Source organism: Neofelis nebulosa, chromosome 4, assembly GCF_028018385.1.
Source record: "Neofelis nebulosa isolate mNeoNeb1 chromosome 4, mNeoNeb1.pri, whole genome shotgun sequence".
Taxonomy (NCBI): domain Eukaryota; kingdom Metazoa; phylum Chordata; class Mammalia; order Carnivora; family Felidae; genus Neofelis; species Neofelis nebulosa.
Genome location: NC_080785.1, coordinates 24,498,918 through 24,508,220, shown reverse-complemented (window position 1 = coordinate 24,508,220; position 9,303 = coordinate 24,498,918).

Sequence of the window (9,303 nt, the reverse complement as noted above, 5' to 3'; positions counted from 1 at the left end):
GGAAAAATGTTCTGTCTGCTCAGCTGGAACCCCAAAGCAGCCAAGCAGAGCCAAGAAGTCCAGTCCAGAGGAACGGGCCTGAGGAAAAAGCCAACTTCCTCATTCAGGGGGGTAGAGGGAAACAGAGGCAGGGCTGCTGCAAAGCCAAAGTGAGAGAAATCTTGACAATGATGCCGACCAACTATGACGATGACCACCAGTGACCAGGAGTCCTAACGGATTTGGCTTTTCCTAGCCCGGGCCTAATGAAAGCAAACTGGAAGCCACAGTATCTGTGTGTATGAGGGGTGGGGCAGGAGCTCTGGCCAGCCTCTGGACAAATGGCAAATACTTACGTGGACAACACTACCACAATATTCAGTAACTATTTATCAAGCCCCCTCTAGGTGCCAGGCACTGTGCTTGATGCTGGGCATATTAGAGAGGCCCAAACAGACAAGTTACCTGCCTCGAGGGACGGTGTGGGAGAGATACTGAGCCCTATTCCGGAGACACAGGAAGCCCACTGAGGCTGGCATGGTGTTTGAGCCACGGGTCTGCAAATCAAGGCTAGAGGACCCACCTTTCTAGAGTCCACACGATAGGAAATAGAGTGACAGAGTGAGAAAGAACGTGCCCCTCTTCCCCTTGTGCACACTCAGGTGGGTTCAGCTATAAATCCTGGCTCAAGAGGATCATAAAAGACACGAGCTGGGAGTATGCCCAGTGTCTGTGGGTTTCTTTTAATCTCCAATAAAAATAAAAACCAAACAAATTTCCTTCCAGCCTGCTGTAATCAAGCTGAGCAGTGTTGGTGCTGGTGAGGGACGTCTCGCAGCACAACTTAGAACAAGCTAATGTGAAGGGTGACCATGCTCCCCAATGTATGCTTGTGGTCCTATATCATTATTGATATGTACCCATGCCACTCTCAAAGTGTCCCTGTATGAATGGCCAGTCACTCAACTGATACAGTGTATTTACAAACATTTAGGGGCTCTCCGCCCTCATTTCCATTGCCTTGGTTTAAAACTCCATCAACTCTCACCTAAACTATTGCGATGACCCCAGCGGGTCTCCCAAGCTGTCATCATTATGCCAATAATAGCTAACTTCGTTTAGCAACCTACCATGTGCCCGACCCTATGGTGAAACTTTACAGAGATCACTTAATCCACGCAACTCATTGGGAGGTAGGTACTCTTGTTACCACATTTTACAGATGATGAATATGAGCCTCAGAGAGGTTCAAGAACTTGCTGAAGGTCACAGAGGGAGTCAGTAGCAGGGCCAGGACCTGAACCCAGTCTAACTCCAAAGTCCAATGAGTTTCCGATCTCTCCCAACCCACTTCCCTTCTGTACTTCGAAAGAGCCATCTTTCTGAAACACCGTTCTGACCACAGCTTCACCCTTGATAAAAACTAAACTCGCTGTTATGAAATGGCCAGGCTTGGATCGATCTCCAGCCCCTCCGCTTCTCCAGAGGCTGCTTCCATTGAACCTCATGTTCCCACATGCTAAATTTCTTGTGGTCTCCAAAACGCACGGGGTGTTTAGACACTACGAGGGTGTTGTATGTCCTTCACTCTACGCAAGGAACTTTCCTTGCGTTTCTACCTATTGCTGTCGTGATCCTTGTCCCTGCTGATGGGAGTTCCTCTACGCTAACATCGTACTCTGTGCCTGTTTACTGCCCTTCTCACACCTTTATCCTTGTTTACATGTTCATTTCCTTGGTGGGGCTAGGAACCCTTTGAGAATAGATGCCACTGTATGTTAGAGTTCTTTGCCAATAAAAGAAGCTGACTCAAATTTAAACCAAAGGGAATTTATTGGAAGGATCTGGGTTGGCTCACAGACTCAAAGGGACCGTTAAAGAGTCAGTCTTGGAGGGCACTGACATCAGAACAGCTCGGGGCATTCAGGTAAGGGTGGCTAATTGAACATCTCCTCAAACGCTGCAGCAGGCCGGGTGGTTTCCCCAAGGGAAATTGAGGGGTGTCACAAGAGAACGGCTAGGGGAACGGATGTCTGGTGGCTGACAATAACAGATGTCCACCAAAATGTGACTCTTTGCTGTCTGTTCAGGGAGGCACCCCGCCACGGGCCTCAGGCATCTCTGTACATCCTTGCTAAGTTAGCCAGGGTTCACTGGCTTGTTTTGCTCACTTGCATGTTTCCGGATAGGGATGAAGAGTTTAGACAGATTGTGTTACACTTTGCGTGTTCCCTTGAGACGGTTTTTCTACTCAACACTGGGTCTGAAGGATTCCAGTCTGATCGGCGTAGCATTTTGGGCCCCCCTGCTGCCCCCCCGTTGGTGTTAACTCAGAGTCAGTAGCCCGAGGTTCCCAAAAGTTTCTGTGTTTTCCTTTTATGAGGGCACATTATCACTGTAAATGGCCTAAGGTCTCTTTGGAGATTCCTAGAAGGAACATTCGTGGCAGGTGGTTTTCGGTGTTTGTAATAGGATCCCCGGTTAAGGATCCCGGCCTTCCCCTCATTCACAGATCCCGGGTGTGAGCACGGACTGAGGACTGAGGAGTGATAAGCAGGCATGATTCTCTAACCGTATTCATCAGAGCCAGCTTTCATTTGATGATACAAATGACCTGAGCCATTGCCTATCAATTTGATTCCTAGAGACCCCAAACCAGTCCGGATATTTTAGTTGTCAACAACCAACTCTAGTTCAAGCATGAAATGAATGTCTCAAAGGATATCCAGTGGCTGACAGAGTTTCTGAAAGGGCAAGAGAGAAATGGCTTGAGGGCTTACGTAGCCGGGACAAGGAACAGTAGCCCAACCACGGCTGCGGGACTGCTCCAAGGAGGACTCCGTGCCCCCACTGTGGCACGTATCCTTCAGCTCCCACCAGTGGCCCTGGCCTGAATGCACTTGGGCTGAAAAGGAGGCTGCGAAAGTCAGGCCTGGCTTCCGCCTCGAGGAAGTGAAACTCACGATGTGTAAATCCCCGGAAAGGAGGACAGGCAGCCAGATGGCATGAAAAATGTCCCGAAAGCATCCTTGATTAACGAACCACAGACACAGAATCTCGAAAGGTCACACCATTCTCGGCTCTGATTATCATGCAGAACTACGCTTCTGGTCCCCGAGTGCTCCCTAGAACTCTCTTCTCGTCACTGAGATTACAGAGCCCATTTACGCGTTTAAAGAGAGCCTCTTAAACATTCCAGCGCTTTCTCAAAACCTTGAGGATGTGCAAGCGTTCAGGGCCTTCTCAAAGGATGGAGTCAGGCAAGGGCGGCAGTAGGTACATGATAGGTCCAAGTCAACTTTCTTGTCTCCCAAAGGCTTTGAATTCCTTTCTCTACATCGCATCAAGGAATTTCTGGCCTCTCACCATTCTTTAATGTGAACCAGGCCGAATTGAGTTTCGCTTCAGCCAACACGGCAAACTATAATATACGGCGCTGTGAGAAATAGCACAATTATGATGTCATCTCTGGTAAGAGCATCCACTTCAGTGAAATAATCCTCTCTAAAAGTTATGTTCTCCCTCCCTGATGGAGCGCCTTAAAATTGATACTCATCAATATTTACAGACTTTACAGATAGAAATTGCCCAGTTCCTTCGATATGTTTTCCTAGGTAAATGCTTTCTTAATTTGACAATAAATTTCATATATTGAAAAAAAAATGCTTTCTCTCCCCTACACTGATTCCCATACATACCTACCCACACCTGCTGAGGCATCATAGAGTCGAATTCTGGTTACTGGCCTCATAACACGGAAGGGAATCTTCAGCACCCTTCTCACAAGGAAGGAACGGCTTCCTCTCACACGGGATGGGCAGTGGGGAGTTTTCAGAAGGACCCGAGGGTTTGGGTCTTTCAGGCCTTTTCCAATTGGAGTCTCACTCTTACACTGTGCCTCTGTCACACAAGAGACTGGTTTGAAGCTGTGACCTCGACAGCCTTCGTAATTCAATAACCGAGAGAACCAAATGTGAGTTTTTCCCTTTAACTTCTGTTCTCTTTGAGTTATTCGGTGTCATCAGAAGCACCCATTCTACTCCAGTGTTCTGGAATTCTTCATACCCTTTATCTTGTCCTAAGGCAGCAACCGCCTGCCTCCAGCAGACACGTCTGTTATCAGGTGGTCCTTGTTAACAACTACTGGTTATTTAATTAGCTGTGGACCACTGACGGCTAAGTTTTCACCCCAGAATGTTCATGGAATCTTGCTGCATTCATTCTATTCTATCTCGTTGGGGACCTATATGGCCTGCAGCCCATGCTGTAGTACCAATCCATACCAAACTAGTACCAACCAGAATTCTCCAGGTGCAGTCAACAGGGACAACTCTGAGGCAGGAGGAGCCTGGGTTTTGTGTCCCTGTGTCCATTTGAGAATGGCTCACAGAATCAAAGAGATCGCTGAAGAAACTGAAAAGACTGGAAGGAGCTGATCCAGGGCACCACCAAGGATGTGGGACTTGGATTTAATCTCCAGTCTGTTTGGGACATTCAGTGGCATGAATAAGTCCCCACCATGTGCTCTTTGTGTTTATCCCCTTAACGTTCAGTGTCCCAGGAATCCTGACTCGGGCCTTATGCCTCTGTGTGCTAGATACTTCCCTTCTCCTTCCAAATCCAATCATTTTTCCACCTTCTCCATGCCCCAGAACTCTGATTCCTGCCTGCTTTCCAAGCTGGTCTGTATGGGCTACATCGAAGGGCCCATTGCCTCTGGTGTCCAGGTGGGTTTGCCCAGTAGGAAGTCCAGGTAGGAGGTCAAGACAATCACTCCGTCTCTTGTAGTCACATAAGTGGGCTGTGTCCCTGAACAGAAAGAAGCTGCTCTTCTAATGGTGGCCTCTTCTCCTCAACGCTTTCCTAGTTTCAGGAACCATCCCTTCTGCTAACCCATCAGGTCCATTGTAAGGACTTAGCTGAATTTTATATACTGAGCAGGGGTATCATCCCCTTTACTTCTGACGTTTCCTCCTGGTAAATTGCCATCCATAGACCCTCACCCGGCTCCAGAGCCATGGCCAGGCAGCCCTTGCTGGACTTGCATCCAGGCTATTGCTTCTCTTTTGGTTTCTGCCTATCCCCCAAGCCTGGTTACTTTAACGTTCATTTGTGGTAGAGACCCGCCAATAGTCTTCCAAGAAATTCCCTTTGGCTAAGGTTGACCTGTCAATTTCTGTGATTACAACCGTAAAGTCTAACTAATGTGGTGCTGTTCCCAGAAAAGTGGATGCTGTGTTGGCAAATACACCAACCATAGATACCTTATTTGCTTGTGTACCCTCCAGTGCCTGGTTCCTGCTGGATACCCAATTAAAGGTTGTTAAATAAACCCATTTCTGCCATAGCCAGCCCTGGCTGCCCCACGTTGTTCTCCCCTACCCTCCCAACCCGGACCCCAACAAGGGAAGAAATGACAGCCTTTGTTTAGTGGACTTATCATTGACATCGATTTCCCAGATGAAAATGAAAATAACACCACATAAGGGATAGTAAAGTTTTTAATAACCAATAAACACGTAAGTTAAAAGAGAAAAACAAAGCATTGTGATCCAGAGTCAATTAGAGCCCATCAGGATACGACATGTGCAAAAAACAATCCCCAAAACAATGTAAGGACGCATCCTAAAGTTTCTGAAATGGAATTCAGAGAAAAAAGAAAATGTCCTCAAGGAGCAATACCAAGAACAGACCCGCTTAAAGTGTGCAATGGAATGAGATTATAAAGCCTCGCAAATGCCCTTATAAATCTTAAGAAAAATAACAAATGGCTGGCCAACTAAGCCTCTAGTGTTGTGGATGAGATAGGAGGTAGAGGAAGCAGAGATTCTGGGGACACTGAACATGCAGAAATGACTGGTCCTGACTTGCATCCTGAGCGGCCCGAGGGAACGACTGATGAACTCTCAGAACCACAGGCCTTTGCTTTAGAAAACAAGACAAAACACAGGGGTCTTGTCTTCAGCAAGAATCCTATTAGGTCATGTTCACCGGAATCCCCCTTACTACTGATATTTCCTCAATAATTTTCCATCCACCGGCTCTCACCCTGCCCTTTGGCTACACATTCCCACTTGCCCACGTAGCAGAGCCTCTCCCGCACTGCAAAATTCCTTTACAACCATCCCTCTGCCTATTGTAATAGCCTGGCCCTGCCCCACCCCCACAATGAAGTCTCCCTTACTATGCTGGAAAAACAAACAAAACAACAAAAACAAGAACCCATAAAAGCCCACAAGGGGTCAATCTTGAGAAATCCAAGACTTTGGTTTCAAAATAGGGAAACAACAACTCAAAGTGGTAAAGCTTCAGAAAACAAGCACTTAAAAATGAACATTTAGAATGATTAAAGCTAAAGTCACTTACAGAAGCTATACCATGAATGAAAACAGCCAGAAATACAATAATCTAGAGATATTTTGAAAGGGGGGCCATTCTGATTTTTGCTCTGTCTCTGATTCCTGCCTGACTAGGATAAATAAATTTCCCCATTGGGGATGTGAATAATGTGTTTTGTTTTTTTTTTTTTAATTAAAATATCACTGGGGCGCCTGGGTGGCTCAGTCGGTTAAGCGGCCGACTTCGGCTCAGGTCATGATTTCGCAGTCTGTGACTTTGAGCCCCGAGTCGGGCTCTGTGCTGACAGCTCAGAGCCTGGAGCCTGTTTCGGATTCTGTCTCTCCCTCTCTCTCTGACCCTCCCCCGTTCATGCTCTGTCTCTCTCTGTCTCAAAAATAAATAAACGTTAAAATATCACTAAAAATTTTAATTATGCCCAAACAAAACTCTGTTTTTGAATGTTAATAGTCGCAACAGAAAACATCCCATGTGTCCATGACATATAAAGAAATAGTCACAGATGGTTTATTCTAAAGTGGTTTTATGGGCCCCTAAAGTCTCCAGTCAGGCACACTGCCTTGCACAAAGAAGGAAAGGAATTTCTGTCACATCCACTCCCTCCCCCATTCAAGGGACAGATCTAGATGCAAGAAGAATGTGACCAGCAGTATGAGGTTACCACGCATGCACACTCAGGACATTCTATTTGTAAATGCTTTGCATTTTTAAAAGTGTCTCCGCATCTACAACCTTTTTTTTTTTTTTAATGTTTATTCATTTGGGGAGGAGAGAGTGGGGGGAGGGGCGGAGAGAGAGGGAAACAGAGGATCTAAAGGAGGCTCGTGCTGTCAGCAGAGCCATGAACACCAGAACCATGAGATCATGACCTGAGCTGAAGGCCGAGGCGCCACCGACAGAGCCGTCCCTCCACATCTGCAATCTAATGTGATTCTCGTAATTGTATGAGGCTTTTTATTCCGAACCGTACTTCATAGATGAGAAAAGTAAGGCCCGGAATAGCTTGGCATGATCTTTGGGCAGCCCATGACTCTCCAAGTCCAGAGGGCAGTAGGGCAATGGCCTCTGGGCCTCTGCTCACAGACGTCAGTCTCCATCGTGCCCAATCCGGTCACCCGTCATCGCTGAGACCTTTGGTTGCAGGCTCAGCTAAGCCAAGGTGCCCGGCCAGCCCCAAGATGGGCATGCCTTCACAAGCACGTGTAAGCAGAGAGGATAACTGCCACCAGGTGGCGCCCCACCGCAGCTGGGACCCCGGTGGTTTGGATGAGCGTCTGCAGCCCCTTGGCTGAGCAGGCGAATCCCAGGCCTGTTGTTAACTCCGCTATAACACCATTCCATCTCGACTATTTGGGACCCCACTCATAGTGGAGCTTTACTGTCCTCGAGTAACCAGTTCAAGACGCCCTTACAGGTCTAACTTTTGTAACTACTACATCCTGGGTATTTCTGATTATATTTCATTCCAACCTCTAATAGAGTCAGGCACAAGCCTTTACCTATGGGAGCACGTATTATTTTATTACAGATTTTTTCTTTTACGTTAAGGCTAGGCTAGCATATCGGCTTTTTAAAGTGATATATACAGGTAGGTTAATATCACTGGATTTTGTTTCACAATGGCAAAGGGGATGTTACGAAGTATTTGGCATGAAAAGGGGGCTTGGGTGTGACTAGGTCGAGAAGCACCGTATTGGAGTATTTACCTTCTCCTTGATATTGCCCCGTTGATGTTGATGATACTTTGACAGCAACATTTATCCTACTATACTCTCTCCGCTCCTTCTAGTCCCACCTCACACTGCGGCAGCTCCTCCAAGCCCCTTTGCTCTGCGGGTCCCACACCTTCTTCGCTCTCAGGGAGGCAAGTGCCGTCACAGCATCACGTGCGCCCCAGTACCATCCCAGCCCTGCCACCACCGCCTCTTCAGCCTCTCTCCTGCCCGTCCCGGGCCCCACAGTGACATCCTGCCTATTTGACCTTCACCCCAGCTCACTTCTGGTCTCCAATCTCTTCTGAGCTGTCCGTCCAGTGAGGCTATGCTCTCTCCTTTTTTTTTTTTTTAATTTTTTTTAATGTTTACTTATCTTTGAGAGACAGAGCAAGAGCAGGGGGCGAGGGGCAGGAAGAGAGGGACACACAGAAGCTGAAGCAGGCTCCCGGCTCCCAGCCTTCAGCACAGAGCCCGACGCGGGGTTCGAACTCACAAACCGTGAGAACATGACCCGAGCGAAGTCAGACACTTAACTGACTGAGCCACCCAGGCGCCCCGTCTCCTGACAGTTTTTAAAATGTGATCTTTTCTAGTTGGGGGTATATCCTGTTCTCGTGGGGTAAGCTTTGTCAATTCAGCCTGAAGACCTGAGAAACAGAGAGCCCAGAAGAACTTTCCTGCCTCGGTGGTGAGACAGTGCTGTAATCAATAGGGGCTTCTGCTCTTGGAGGTTTTTCTATTGTTTTCCCTGAGCTGATTACTCCCTCCCTCAGGCTGTCTCCCTCCAATTTGGGGGGAGTGGGGGGGGGTGGGAGTGGGCGTGGGTCATTTGCAAGAACACACATAATTATATTAAATAGCTTACTTTCTCTCTTATCAGGCCACATCCAGATTTCCCGCTCTATTTTTTGGCCACCACTTAACCTCTTGTTCGGTTGTCGCTAGTTAAATTTTTGCTATTAAAAAAATGATTGCGTGTTTACTGTGGATGTCAGAGGGAGTAATTCGGTGACATGGCTCCTTTGCAGAGCCTGCCGATTATACACCGATATCCTTAACCCTTAAATAATAAATAACAGAACCCACCAGTTCTAGGCGGGCGCATGGCCATCCAGCTAAAAGCTACATGACCCAGCTTCCCTTGTACCTGGGTGTGGCCGTGTGACTGAATTCCGACCAATGGGGTGTGAGCAAAAGTGATTATGCCCTTTCCAGGTCATGCCCTTAAAAGGAATGAGTGTGCCCTCCCCTT